At 40.1% G+C, this 14661-nt stretch overlaps 1 protein-coding gene across 1 annotated transcript in view; it reads left to right on the top strand.

Moving 5' to 3' along the window:
• Nucleotides 1-1332: 1332 nt before the first annotated feature.
• The window catches only part of dlgap3 (DLG associated protein 3), a 169112-nt gene continuing 155783 nt past the window's right edge, over nucleotides 1333-14661 (top strand). The window contains exon 1 of the mRNA XM_039680683.2: nucleotides 1333-1582. The gene's annotated coding sequence lies outside the window, so the exon portion shown is untranslated. The remainder of the gene's footprint in view (nucleotides 1583-14661) is intronic.

Here is a 14661-nt window from a genome sequence, read left to right as displayed (position 1 = left end):
CGTTCCAGGGGGCGCTGTCTAGCCCCCCTGCCACACCCAGGTACCATCTTCAGCCCGGCTCTGATGGCTGTGGGATCTGACCTGTGTGCAAAGTTTCAAGAGTTTTCAAACCCGTTAAGGGCCCCAAAAGCCGCTAAGAGTCTCAAAATCATAAAAAAAAAGAATTTTAAAGTTTGATGCGTTGCCACGGCAACAGTATCAAAGATATCAAGAATCCATTCACAGGTCTTCATCTGCTATGTATTTACATTATACAGATTAAGTTTGAAGCACATCGGGTAAAAATAAAAGGGTGAGTTCAAAGCATTTTGAAAGTGACACACTTCCTGCTGCCAGTTGGTGGCGCTATAACTCTGACTCACAATAGTCACATCCATGTGATCGTCCTCTTACAGCGAACGCACTGCTGAAGTTTCATCAAGATCAGTTAATGTATGCTGAAGTTATAACACACTTCCTGTTTCACGTTTCTCGCCATAATTTCGTTTCCTCGCCATGGCCAAACCGTTCGAGATATCAAAAATCCCCTCGCAAACTTTCATCGTCAATGCCTTGACTTCATGCTGACAGAGTTTCGTGCCGTGAGTTTGAATTCTCTAGGAGTAGTACTTCAAATTCCATTGCGAGTGTTTTATGAACAACCCTAAATAACCGACTTCCTGTTGGGCTGGGGTAAAAAGTAATAGTATGAGGTATATATGAACGATGAGATCTATATGTGCACCGAGTTTCATATTATTACATGCAAGCGTGTTTGATTTATGGACCAAGTTTTCGGACCCCGTTCCAGGGGGCGCTGTCTAGCCCCCCTGCCACGCCCGGGTACCATCTTCAGCCCGGCCCTGATGGCCGCGGGTTCTGACCCGTGTGCTAAGTTTCAAGAGTTTTTGAGCATGTTAAGGGCCCCAAAAGTGCCCGAATAGTCGTATAAATAATAATAATAATAATAATAATAATAATAATAATCCTAAGGAAAACAATAGGGCCTTCGCCCTTTCAGGGCTTGGGCCCTAATAATAATAATAATAATAATCCTAAGGAAAACAATAGGGCCTTCGCCCTTTCAGGGCTTGGGCCCTAAAAATTAAAAATAACACATAAAATAGCATATGAATGAGCATACATTCTAGTATGTCGTTTCTGTTTAATCTCCAACTGTTCCACTGAGGGGAAAAAGTAGCATCAGTGCTCCTTTGTCTCAAAGCACTATAGAGATCCCGTTTCAGCATGTCATCGCATTGCACGCGCTGAATTTATTCTTTCGTTTTACAACTCCTAAACCACTGTAACATACTTGTATATTCATTCATGCAGAAGCAGATTCGTTCTTCGGATGTATTTGCATGTTGTCGCGTGCAAGAGCGCATCTCTCTGCCCCTCCTCCCGGTAAGGTGCTGCAGGGAGATCCGCGGACCAATGGAAACGCGTGGCTGGGACAGAGGGAATCCTGAGAGCTGCTGTCAGGATCTCAAAAAGCGGCGAGTAACGGACCGTCCGCACGCGCACCGAGCCCTCAGCCCGGAGGAATATTGAGTATTTTCAGTAGGGGAATGCGAGTCTGACCTGCCAACTTAAACGCAAGGTAAGCAGAATGCGGGTGCGTCTTCAATGCATTGCATGAATAGCGTGGTTTTGTTGTTTTGCTCCTCCCCTGCAAGTTAAAAGCTGGATATAATATGGATGCAAATATGGCTTGGAAGCTATCACAGTTGACGGAGACTTACCTATTAGGCTGATCTACCCACATTATAAGCATGGCTTTGACGTTAGGGCTGGGGGTTATGCCTCAAATGATATTGCCCATGTTTGGAAGCATGGTTGTTCCTGCACGATAATATACCCTGTTTTAATTTTTTTAAGATGACTAGGTCATCAGGACTTGTACTGAATTAACCGGTCCACCCGGCTTCATTTCACAGGGGTTTAAATGAAACAGACCCTTACAGCTGTGCAACTTAACAGCACTTGGAAGTTTTGTCACGGAGCACTGGTCACGCAGACGCGTTTCGAATCAGAGCACTTTGAGGGCTGATATGGGACCTCTGAACCTTGGGGCAACTTAAGTTAATGAATAATTGATTGCTGACTGTGAAATTATGTTCTGGACAAGATGGGCCAAGCTACATCACACTAACAGTTGAACCAGATTGCGGTCTGAGATGAATGATATAGTTTCACAGATTGAACTAGACTGACAAAGCACATCATATGAAAAGACTTCAGAGCTATAGGGTTGTGGTTTCATCATAAAAAGGCTGTATGCTTATGGGACCTGGACAAACATCATGGGAGCAGATATTGATTGAAATATATCTCCTTGCCTGGTTTATTGCATTAAAGATCACTGCCATGCGCCGTGTAAGTGGAGAGTTAATGAACTCACTTGATAAAGGACAAGAAAAAGGCTTCTGTGATGATGACGGTGTGTTTTTCAGGGTCTTGTTTTACAGTTTTTCCCTATGCATTTAGTGTTGAAAAAATATAGGCTAGAATATTCTCAATGTGACTCAGCTACCAGCCTATTTTCCATATCATGGGTACATAAAATGGAACGCCGAGAAGTGGGGATGTGTCACAAGATCAGTTGTATTGATCTTGCTGTTGTTTGATATCTTGATGTTACTGGCTTGCCAGTGTGCTGTGTAGTTTCTCCATGTGCAGCTCGAGCCGAGGCAAATTGAATAAGTAGGTTAACTAACTGCTCATTGACTCAATTATATTTCGCCCTTATTTAGAAAAAATGACACGTGAACCGCTGTGTTTTATTCATTTCACTCTGGCGCCATAGAGGCTTGTGCTTGGGGGGGAGAAAGACAAGATATACCTAATTGTTGGGAAGGAAAAAAAAGGGATCAGAGCTAATTATGCCAAGATAAACGCTTCGGTTATTTATATCCTCCAAATCCGTTTAATTCATCTCATTGTCACAAAAAGACTGAGATAATTAAATCTGTTTATGTGTTCATGATTATGTGTTTTATTTAATGTTAATGTCTGGTGGGATATTTCGCCATCATTGGCTTATTTTGGAATCTTTCTGTTTCCCAATAGCGGTCCAATTATGCTTGTTTACACTTTCAACTATATTTAGTGCGTAATGTTGCTATTTGAGCATGAAACAAATCACAAAGTCACTCCAAAGGAGTTAATCTCTATATCAGCTCTGTTTCTAAACTCCCTGAAACGCCTCGATTGTAGTCTTGAGTTTTATTCCTGGAATGTACAAGTCAAAATATTCCTCATTTAAATACAGTAATTACCACCAAAGGCATCAAAAAGGGACAAGGCCTGGTTGAGTTGCTTTAGTAGCGTATTCGTGTGACATTTCTGAAACACGCTCAGAGCAGTTGACCAATCACAACAAACGGGTCCAGCCGACCAATCAGAGCACAGTGCACTTTTCAGGAGGAGGGGCTTTATTCATTGGGACAGGAACTAAACAGGGGTGCGTTTCCCGTACAACGACGTAGTTCGCTGATTCACTACCATAGTACGATGCATCGTTGGAAAAATCAACTAGCTAGTCACGGCTGTTTCCCAAAACCCACTGTCGCAAAGTATCGTTCAACCACGTTGGTTTCGCACGTGGTGGAGTAATAACTACCTTTAATGAAACTGTTTGAGATCCAATTAACGCTAGATTTGTTTTATATAAATTACAGACATGTCATCTGAGGACTATTTCTACTTGTTCTCAGTTGTTTTGCTTTATTACCAGAGTCAATATTTGGCTCGTTCTTACATAGATATCACGTTCGCACATGCGCACTCTTCAAACACGTTACTTCAAATCTTTTGACAAACTAAAAGACGTAAATTCCATTTGTATGTATTCTAAATAAAAGACACCGGTTGTGCTGAATGTCAGCTTGCTTATTTTGCTAAATATAAGGATTTATTACCTCCAAATGTCATGCAATATTGAAACGATGCCGACTCGTTGAACTATGCTGATATTGACGGAACTTGCGACCATCGTTGGCTAACGATGCTTTCGGGAAACGCACCCCAGAGTGTTACTGACAGACTGTGAAGAGAGGTGCTGCAATAATGTGAAAAAATAATGTGTTTTTGAACAATCAAACTTGAAAACCATATTCTAGGAGAGTCAACACCAACATCAAGACTTTGGGTATAGTAGGTCCCCTTAAAATGAAATTTTACTATAGACAAATTAGAGGGAAAAGGTTTAGATTTGAGACTGATGTGGAGCAAGCAAATGTCTTTGCTAGTGGACATTTCCTCCCTCCATAATGGACCATTGCCTTAACACTAGTGCCCTGCCTATTTATAAGAGAAGCCTTTGGGGAATTACACTGCAGGCTCTCAGCATGTCCATTTTTATTTTGACCACCACTGTGAAGTTTGTAGTAGCTAAACAGACATCCCCTCATGCTCTCAATGCACAGAACAGTTCCTACAGCTTTTTTCACACACATTCATGCAAGACCCCATCTGTACTCGGATTCAGTGAGTCCTTATCCCCTCTGAGATTCCTCCTTTAGTTCCTGATTCCTCTTGATTTAACTCAAGCACTCAGCACTGTAGCCGTATCCAGACACACTGATTAGGAAGCTTCTCTCCGGCGAGGTCGTGGATTTACACGTTGGGACGTGGATGTATACGAGCAGAATGAATCATTCGAAAAGCGGCTCTGGCGTAAACGTCCAATTTCATGCTAGTGTTTGTATTTTCAAACTGTTAATTGAAATGAGAAAATTGTGCACCTTCTCTCAACCATGTGTAAATGCATAAAACATCAGATGACAGTTTTTGGGTAATGTACTTTTTAAAAATCTGTTCAAATAACTGTTATGAGTTTATTTAATGTGATGCATAAAACCCCGTTCTGTCTGACACACAATAAACCACATTGAGCATCCCATAATAAAAAGGACATTTTGCTTATCATGAAAGGAGTTTACTATCCAAGTGCTTTATGAGCCATTTCTGAATATAGAAGGGAAAGTGTTCAGAGCATTTTCGCTGGCTTATATAATGGTTATGTTCAGTAAAGAATGCTCTACTTCTCAAGAACTATGTTAATTATATTATATTATATTATATTATATTATATTATATTATATTATATTATATTATATTATATTATATTATATTATATTATATTATAGACAACAGTAAATTTTGTTCCTTGAATCTGATTGGCTGAGAGGTCTTTCCAGCCATGCAAGCGAGTGCCATGGCGGAGGAGCAAACCCACCATCTTTTTTTTACAAATACTACTGTTTTTGAATAAGTTTTTATTGTCCCTTTTGATCAATGTAACACATCCGTGCTAAATAAAAAATTTCTTTCAAGAAAAATAAATAAAATAAATAAATAAAAAAAATAAATGCTGACCCCAAACATTTGAACGGTAGTGTACATTGTTCCAAAAGATTTCTTTTTTTAAAAAAGTTTAGCTTTTTTAAACTTTATTCATCAAAGAATCCCGAAAAAAATATCAAAGGTTATAACAAATATTAAGAAACATAACTGTTTCCAACATTGATAATAAATCAGCATATTATTATAAGTTTAATAATATTTCACAATGTTATTTTTTTCAGCATTTTTGATCAAACAAATGAGCATGAACATAAAAGTCTTCTTTCAAAGAAGACTTTTTTCAAAGAAGTGTTCTTTTTTGAAAGTCTTCATTCAAAAACATTAAAAATAGGAATGTTTCCAAATGTATATTTTGTATGTTAATCAAGTTTGAAATCCAGAGCATGACTTGTTATTCTGGGTGGTGGGAATGGCTCTGATCAGCTTTGCCAATGGCTAAGTGCCATTCATAGACACATGAGGAGTTGGCAGGCATTGTTTGAGTAATACGTAATTATTATAATAAAGTTGATGGTTCGTTGTAAGGATCAGAAAAATATTCCTCCAAAGTTTTTTTTTTTTTTTTTTTTTGCCAAGACTATTACCAAGACTTATAACTGAGCTCCCAAGTATGTTAAAAATAGAAGATAGGTGAATTGATAATCCATAATAGAAATGGTCGTTCATAAGCATGTAGTCTTCAAAACCTATTTGTCTATTCCAAAAAAGAAAGGAAAAAGCGAAGCACATATGATCTACAAGAGAGAAAAAAAATGATGTAATATGTGGAAAGATCCCGATTTTAGTCCAATACATCAGGGTACATCAACACAAGGCTGGAAGCTTAAAGACATGGTGGATAATTGGTACAAAATCTGCATGGAGAAAACAAATTACATTTTTGTCCACGTATTTTGCTATTCTCTGTGATCTGGTTCTGCATCGGCTCTTTTCGCCCCATTGACCCTACACCCAGCTAAGCAGCGGACGCTTATGAGTAAACCTTTTGCTGAAAACTGCAGTGCTCCAGAAGCACAGTGCAGAGAAGCACACACATCTGCGGAAGACTGAGAACGAGTGTAGAAGGGTGGGGAAATATAGTGAAACATGGCTGTGCATGATTGCTGTTGCTGTTTCACAAGCTTTGGATACTTTAAACATATTAACACATTTGCATTCACTGAATTATTGAGATTTATTTTGTTAATTTGTGTGCATGCATGTGTGGGGTTTTATACCTTCTCTCTGTTTGCTCTGCAAAGGGTTTGGATTTTATAAATGGTTTTAATCATGGATCAATAGACTTATGAGATGATATGCTCATCGCTCTAATTATGTTGTTATTATGAGATCTGCCCTGCACTTATGGTTTAAACCCTTTTTTCACTTGCATCTCAGACTGCAGCTCGGAAATATGATTATTAATGTCTCGAAGGGCTCTTTGGCGTCTGTTTAATATACAGTGGGTGCTCAAAAGTCTGAGACTAGTAGTAAATATATTGTTGCATTTTAGATTCATTTATATTATGATATACATTAGCCGCGTTTCCACTGCCGGGCTAGGACCGGGCCAGGGCTAACAGCGAGCCGGGCCGAGCCAGTGGCCTTGGGCCTCAAGCAGTAGCCCCACAACGCTGCCCTAAACTCCGCCCCTAACAAGCCTTTCTGGATCAAACGACATACAACCCAACCCATTTCAGTGGGTATTATGAATTTATGTATTTTTTAAGTTAGGAAGATGGCATGTATATTAACTCACCGGCCATGGCTGCAATAGTGTCCCGATTGTCTCGCGAGTCGTCACTAACAAAGGGATGGTGACCCAGCGCACCCATGGCAAGTTCCTTTTCTGAGCTCCGCTTTGTCCATTGTGCATTTTAATCACCTTGTACAATTGTGCCTGCAACTTTTTTTATTTTTTCCTGAACTTGAAGCGTTGCTCGCTGAATGCTTAGCTTAGAAAGATCAGCATCGATGAATTTTATAACGTCCTCGTTTCTTCACACGCCTCTAGCCCGAGCTGTCCCGCATTGACCCAAGGTATCCGATGGACCAGAAATCCTGGCTGTTAAACTATTACATAATTTCCATGTTTAATAATAATAATAAAAAAAAATCCCAGATCGACTTTTGTACCCCACTGTAGCTAACAATGAACCATTTTCTCAGCTTGTGGTCTAAAGCTTAATGGAGGTTCTTCACCAGATGTTTACAGGGCTGATTGGAAAGATCAGAGAAAGAAAGTGAAGTGGACACAAAGGGAGGTTATCTTGAGATGAAACACACGAGTGGATTTGAAAAGGAGATGGATTGAGAAAGAGAAAGATTGCCTCAATGACTCAGGATGAAGGAATGACATGTTGAAATAGACGAATGAATGAATGATTGAGGAGAGCAGGGAGGAGAGATGGGGAAAATGATAGAAAGGAGCAGACCCAAGATGGTCCTGCTGCAGTCTAGCTCAACATTTAATTTCCGGTCTTCTCCCTTGGCCTCCCTCCTTGTTTTCTAACCAGGCCATGACAGCACCACATGCAGGCTTTGGGATGAGTTTGCACAGGGATTTAAATAGATAATGGCGGCCTAAAGGTTGTTAGCTGATGAATTATTCACTAGAACCTCCATAAATTGTTGTGTGGCATACACAAACTCTCAGGTTTTTCATATATGAATGCCATGGTGGAAGACTGGTGCTATGAAAATGGTGTTTTTTGTTTTTTTATGTCTTTGTTTTCCTAGTTGGTTCTTCAGGTGAAGAGATGTGTTGTTAATAAAGGAGTTGATCACTCTTTAGTTGCCCTAAGCATGCTGTGCCTCATACACCAATGAAAGCTCCTTGGTAATTAATACTGCCAGTTACTGACAGCTGCATGGAGACATGGAGACAAGGTTTTAAACAGACACTAGGCTGTTTAGTAAGTGGGAATGCAGGATGAAGGCTAGTGGATTGGGGCACTGGAATATATTATCCCCTTTATATTCCTTGAGGTTTCTGCTTTTATTCATACACACACACACACACACACACACACACACACACACACACACACACACACACACACACACACACACACACACACACACACACACACACACACACACACACACACACAGTGCACTAATTGTCACTTTTTTTACTCCACTGATTATTTCTCAATGTAGATTTATGTTTTCAAATTTATGATAGATTTATGTTATATATATATATATATATATATATATATATATATATATATATAAAACACAATATAATATATAACAAAATATATAATATATATATATATATATATATATATATTTGTTATATATATATATATATATATATATATATATACTGTATATATATATATATATATATATATATATATATATATATATATATACTGTATATATATTACGTTATATCTATATATATTCCGGGGACTCCAGGCCCGCCCACTTCCCTATTCACCCCAGAGACACCCGGTGTCTATGGGCGGGACATAATCACAGCATTTATCCAATGACCGTCTAGTTTTGAAGCACTGAAAAAAACTGTTCAAAACAGCCCCATCGACCTGCTATATGTAGCTGATTCTAAACCAACCCGTCTTCGAGATGACCATCAAAAATGTTATTGATCAATTATTTGAATGTTGGGGCCTGTGTTATTTTAGTATTATATAGTATTATAGTATTTACGATTTATTAATATTTTTAAAGACCCTTGTGGTGAAAAACATGACAAACTTAAGACAAACCATGTGAAAAATGTTTGAAACAGTATCAAAGATGAAACCAATCCAATGTGTTGGGTTTGGCTTTTCTCCACTGACTTTCTATGATGTTCAAAGCTTTTCAGATGATGCTGTTTTTTTAGGAGGCAGTGGTCTGACTCTGGCATGGTAAACAGGAACATGGTTTGTGTAACATTAGCAATACATTATTAGCTGTTTGATAACGTAGTCAAGCAAAAGGCTAGTCATATCAGTTACCATTGTGTGTGCGACAATGTAGAGAGCGACACATAACACGTCTAATACATGGACTTGTAGATGACCCTGAATAATTCACTCTTCCTTTTTTGAATCAGTCTCTGGTTTAAACATATATGTCTGAATTTAAGCTATATATTCCACTTGCCATTGTGTAGCGTTTAGTTGACCAAGTGGATCGGGTAGTCCGAGGAATTGTGATTGAGTGGAGGCGGGGACTTATTTCCATATCCATGGACAATATTGTAACAACTTACCCTGAACTGACATGTTTCTGCCTTCATTATGTAGTTGACACTTGCCTGAATGTATGCTGGTGTCATTTTACTCAACAGCTGTGGCAAAAATATCATATTATAATTTTACTCTGAAGGACATAATTCCCAAAACAAACTGTAATTTGTTTATCTGAGCTTTCTGGTGTGTTGTGGTACCACAACAAGGTCTATAATATTTTTAGAGAGATTATACGGTACTCAAATTAACACAAAATAAGGTGAAGTGTTAATACACTACACATTGCATTGGGCAGATTTTTCATACATTTCTTTTGGCAGTAGACTCAAACAACATTCTGTTGTGCTCCATGTTGCACTGCTGTTCCTTCCGACAGGCTTGTCATGGAGGGGGTGCAAGATGTTGTCCATGATGGTCAAATTAACTTGGACATCATTCTGCACTCGCCCACCACCTCCAGTCTAGGTCCATCCTAATGACAGAGACTGCCTTCCTGGTTTGTTCAGACTGTCATTCTCCCCAGCTCTGATCTCTGTTCTCAATACATAAAACAAGACACGTAGAACAGATTTTAATCAGTTTATAAACTACTGTTTTACTTTTCTTTAGTTATATGTTTGCCTTGTTTAAAGAGAGCCATTTTTTCATTGTAAGTTCATAATACCCTTGTTGTGCTGCCTAGGGATGCACCGAATATTCGGCCGCCGAAAATTTTCGGCCGAAAATGGCCCAAAAGTGCATTTTCGGTTTTCGGCCGAAAGACTTTTATCACCGAAACAATACGGCCGAAATGTTGTGATGACGCAAACAGAAACCGCAACCTGCACGTGCTTGTCTGAAGCAACATGTCTGCGGTGTGGACGTATTTCAGTGTATCTGAACCCGCAATGAGACGGAAATCTTGTTTATCCACCTATAAACAATGCGTGCCGCCATGACGACCACTCCGGTTGCGAGCGGGTCAAGAGCGGTGCGCGCGCTGTCTGTGGAGACACGCGCTGCGGAGGCAGGCGAAAGTATAAACAAGGCAGCGCGAGTCTCCACAGACAGCGCGCGCACCGCTCTTGACCCGCACGGAACCGGAGTCGTCGTCATGGCGGCACGCATTGTTTAGAGCAGGAAACAATTAAAAATTATAAATTAGACTCGCGCTGCGGAGGCAGGCGAAAGTAAACAAGGCAGCGCGAGTCTCCACAAACAGCGCGTGCACCGCTCCAAACGGTCGAGGCGTTTATACTTGACGCGCGCTCCGTTGTAACTGTTACTATTCCTTGAAACGACAGGGGACGACTCAAGTAACTGTCCTCTAACCATCAGGAATCGGTGAGAAGAAGACAGATAAACACATGACAATGTTTATTTTTTTTGTATTTCACCACCAATACAAAAATAATCATGTAAAACCCAGTAAACCCTGAGATTATTACTTGTGACATTACAAAAAAATATGTATATGGGAACATGTAGAACTAAATTAATGCTCTCTTAAATATTTTCTACATTCACTAAAAATGTTTCATTAAGTTTCATGTACATTTGTATTAAACATGGACCATTGTTCATTTAAAAAGGCTTTTTATGCTATTGTATGCTACATTTTTTAAAATGTAACTAATTTAGACGTGCAAACTGGGTGCTGGTGTGATAAAAAGTTTGCACTCGGCTTTGTTTTTGAGAGAACATTTCATTTTAAAATCTTTCTGCAGGCCAGTAGATTATTATTTAGTGTACACATAAGTGGGGTCAAGTTAAACATTTTAGTTTGAATTTTATTTTATACTGTGCATTGTGCTAAATATATATTTGCATAATTTGTAATTGATTTATTCTTTGAAAATGTTATATTAATTTATGCAATTGCAATGCCTTGATTTTAGTAAAGTTTGTACACAGTCATAGCCATAAATGCAATGATACTAATAATTGGCATAATTTCTTTCGGTGTTTCGGTTTTCGGCCTTGGTTTCCTCTTTTTCGGTTTTCGGTTTCGGCCAAGAATTTTCATTTCGGTGCATCCCTAGTGCTGCCCCCAATGGACTGGATAACTTTTGAGAGTGTCACATATTTCCCTAGATTTAGTAGGCAAAAAAACGCCTCAGTTATGACTGTAACCTCGGTTCCCTGAAGAGGGATCGATTGACGCTAAGTAAATGGTAAATGGACTGCATTTATATAACGCTTTCATAGACCTAATGGCCACCAAAGCACTTTACATATTGCCTCACATTCACACACTCATTCATACACCGACAGCGGTGTCAGTCATACAAGGCGCCATCCAGCTCGTCAAGAGCAGCTGAGGTTAGGTGTTTTGCTCATGGACACCTCGACACTTGGTCAGGTGGAACCGAGGATTGAACCAACAACCTGTCGGTTTGTAGAAAACCTACATGAACCACTGAGCCACTGCCACCCCAAGTGAAGTGAACGCTATGGAAGCACATGTAAAATCAATCCAATGGTGTGACGGGACATCAGAGGCGGGTGACGTCATGAACCAGTAAACTATATAAGCTAGTTCAGACCCAGCCCATGACAGCATTGTATGGTCTGAACAAGTCGCTTACAGGCACGTAGGAGATCCTGGAATGGAGGAGGACAAAAGGTCTGCAGCACTATAGATCGGGCCACATTAGTGGGGACCTTAAGAACATAACCTGGTCTATGATGAAGGAATGCTTTGGCCATGCCAGGTGCAAATTCCAAACATGAGGATGCAACCGACAGAGCCTGAAGATCTCCTATTCTTTTAAGAGGAGAAATGGCGAGGAGAAACATAGTTTTTAAAGTATGAAAACTGGGGCTCGAAGGGTGCCTGGGAAAGGTCTTGGAGGACAATCGCCAGGTCCCAATTCGGAACCCTAGTGCGCACAGCAGGGCTCAGCCTCAACGTGCCACATAGGAAATGAGAGACCAAAGAGTATTTTCCCACAGACATTCCACCCATAGGAATGTGGTGAGCACCTATTAGACCTTCAGACTGGACAGAGATTGACCTGCAGTGAACCGATCCTGCAAAAACTCAGGCACTGTACCAACCGGGCAGTTAACTTGGTTCAGCTGACAGTCACTGCACCATGAAGTGAAAACTTCCCACTTCAAAGCATAAAGTTTCCTCATGGAGGGAGCTCTGGATTGTAGAATGGTCTCCACAAAATCGCTTGAGAGACCTGACCCTATGAGCTGGGCCCCCTCAGGTCGGGACGAGTGTGAAATATCAAGCCCCCTGCTTGGGACAGCAGGTCCCTCCTGATGGGAAGCTCCATAGGAGGTCTGTTAAGGAGAGACACTAGATCTGCAAACCAAACTCTTCCTGGCCACTGCGGGGCTATAAGCAGGTGCAGATGGTCCCTGCAAACTCTCTCCTGAGCTCCCAGGAGCAGACCAATCGGGGATACAAACGTAGCCTCTGCCATATCTGTACCATCGCAACCAGAGTGGACAAACAGATCCACTTGAGCCTGGCCAAACTACCTCCATATCAGCTCCACCACCTCGGGGTGGAGCCTCCATTCCCTGGGCCTCGGCCATGGTCTCGACAGGATGTCTGCTCCTATGTTCTGGGCCCCCGGGATATAAGCTGCTCTGAGTGAAAGCAGCTTGCCTTGGGACCACAAGAGGATTTGGTGCGCCAGTTTGCACAGTGGATGTGAATGCAAACCCCCTTGATGATTTATATAGGCGGCCACCGATGTATTGTCTGTGGACCAACACATGGTGGCCCCTGAGGTCTGGGAGGAAATACTTGAGTGCAAGAAAAATGGCCACCATCTCCATGCAATTGATATGCCAGGACACGGGGAACAGAGGTCAGCTCTGTGACATATAGAAATAGACAACACCAAATAACAGGGACAGTTTCACTTTATCACATACAAGTTCTTCAATACATCATCACGCAAAGCGTTCCGTTGGCGTCAATCGACGAAACGTGAGTTCCCTTGAAAGGGAACAGTATGTAACAAGAGTGATATATCTGAATTCACATTACTCATAAAAAAGTAGGCAAAATGTCTTACTAATTCTACTGTGATTCTGAAGTGCACATACAGAGGACATACAGTACATATTGTTTGGGCCTGCAATCTCTTTAGCCATTATTTATTCACGATACAGCACTTGCCTCAAGTACCTTATTGCTTTTCTAAAACGGTTAAGACACAATAAATATATTAAAGTAAAAAAAAAATGTATTAGTGCAACTTTAATGTAGTAAAATCACTAAAAGCCTTCCTAACTGTTTTATAATATATATATATATATATATTAATACAATTTTGATTAAAGAAAACTTTTGTTTGCTTTGCTTGTTTCTGAATTGCTTTCTCTGGCCCAGCATTATGTCCCCACTCTAGATTTAGCATCACATAACCTTGTTTTTATATACTCTGAGACTAAGACTACGGGACTATGAAGCTTTGAAACCAGAAATTAAATGTCACCACATTTATCCAGAACAGCCAACAAGACTTTCCTTTCAGCAACCTGTCAGGGATGTGATTTTTCACAATTTACTCCTGCCTCAGACACTTTAGCTGCCAGGCACCTAAACGGACAAAGCTGGGTACAGCTTTCACTTTTTTTCCCTCTTCAATATGGCAGTTGTCAAGATGTTGGACCTACCATTAAACTAGAGAGATGAATGCAGTCAGATAGCAGTCATTCCTTCTACTTCTTAGTAAAGTTTAGTACAAGACTCAAGTCTTCCTGTTTTTCTCGTTGTTGAACTGATTTTTAACACTTGGATGAACAACACTTACTCTTTATACTCTTTATGTTCTTAATTTGCATTGATGGTTTCATGAAAAAATCTGGAAACCCTTTTATTGCTTAAAACGTTCTTTAAAGTGGAGAAATGTTCTTTAGATTATTAAAAATGTTCTTTACACTAAGAAAAAAAAATCTTTCACTGAAAGTTTCTTTGGAGAACCCACAATGGTTCTAAAATGGCATTGCTTTGAAAACCCCTTTTTGGAACCTTTGTTTTTTAAGAGTGAACAGGGAAGTATGCAATGGTACAACAACACTGAGACAGATGTATACCATAACTATCATTATGTTTATTACCTCCAGCCTCTGCGCTGCTGAGAATGCTGAGGTCATATAAAAAGACGCCCCCATT

The sequence above is a fragment of the Pimephales promelas genome, chromosome 18 (assembly GCF_988280905.1).
Source record: "Pimephales promelas chromosome 18, fPimPro1.hap1.1, whole genome shotgun sequence".
NCBI classification, from domain to species: domain Eukaryota; kingdom Metazoa; phylum Chordata; class Actinopteri; order Cypriniformes; family Leuciscidae; genus Pimephales; species Pimephales promelas.
Note: the sequence above shows the minus strand (reverse complement) of the source record. Positions and strands in the feature narration are given on the sequence as shown.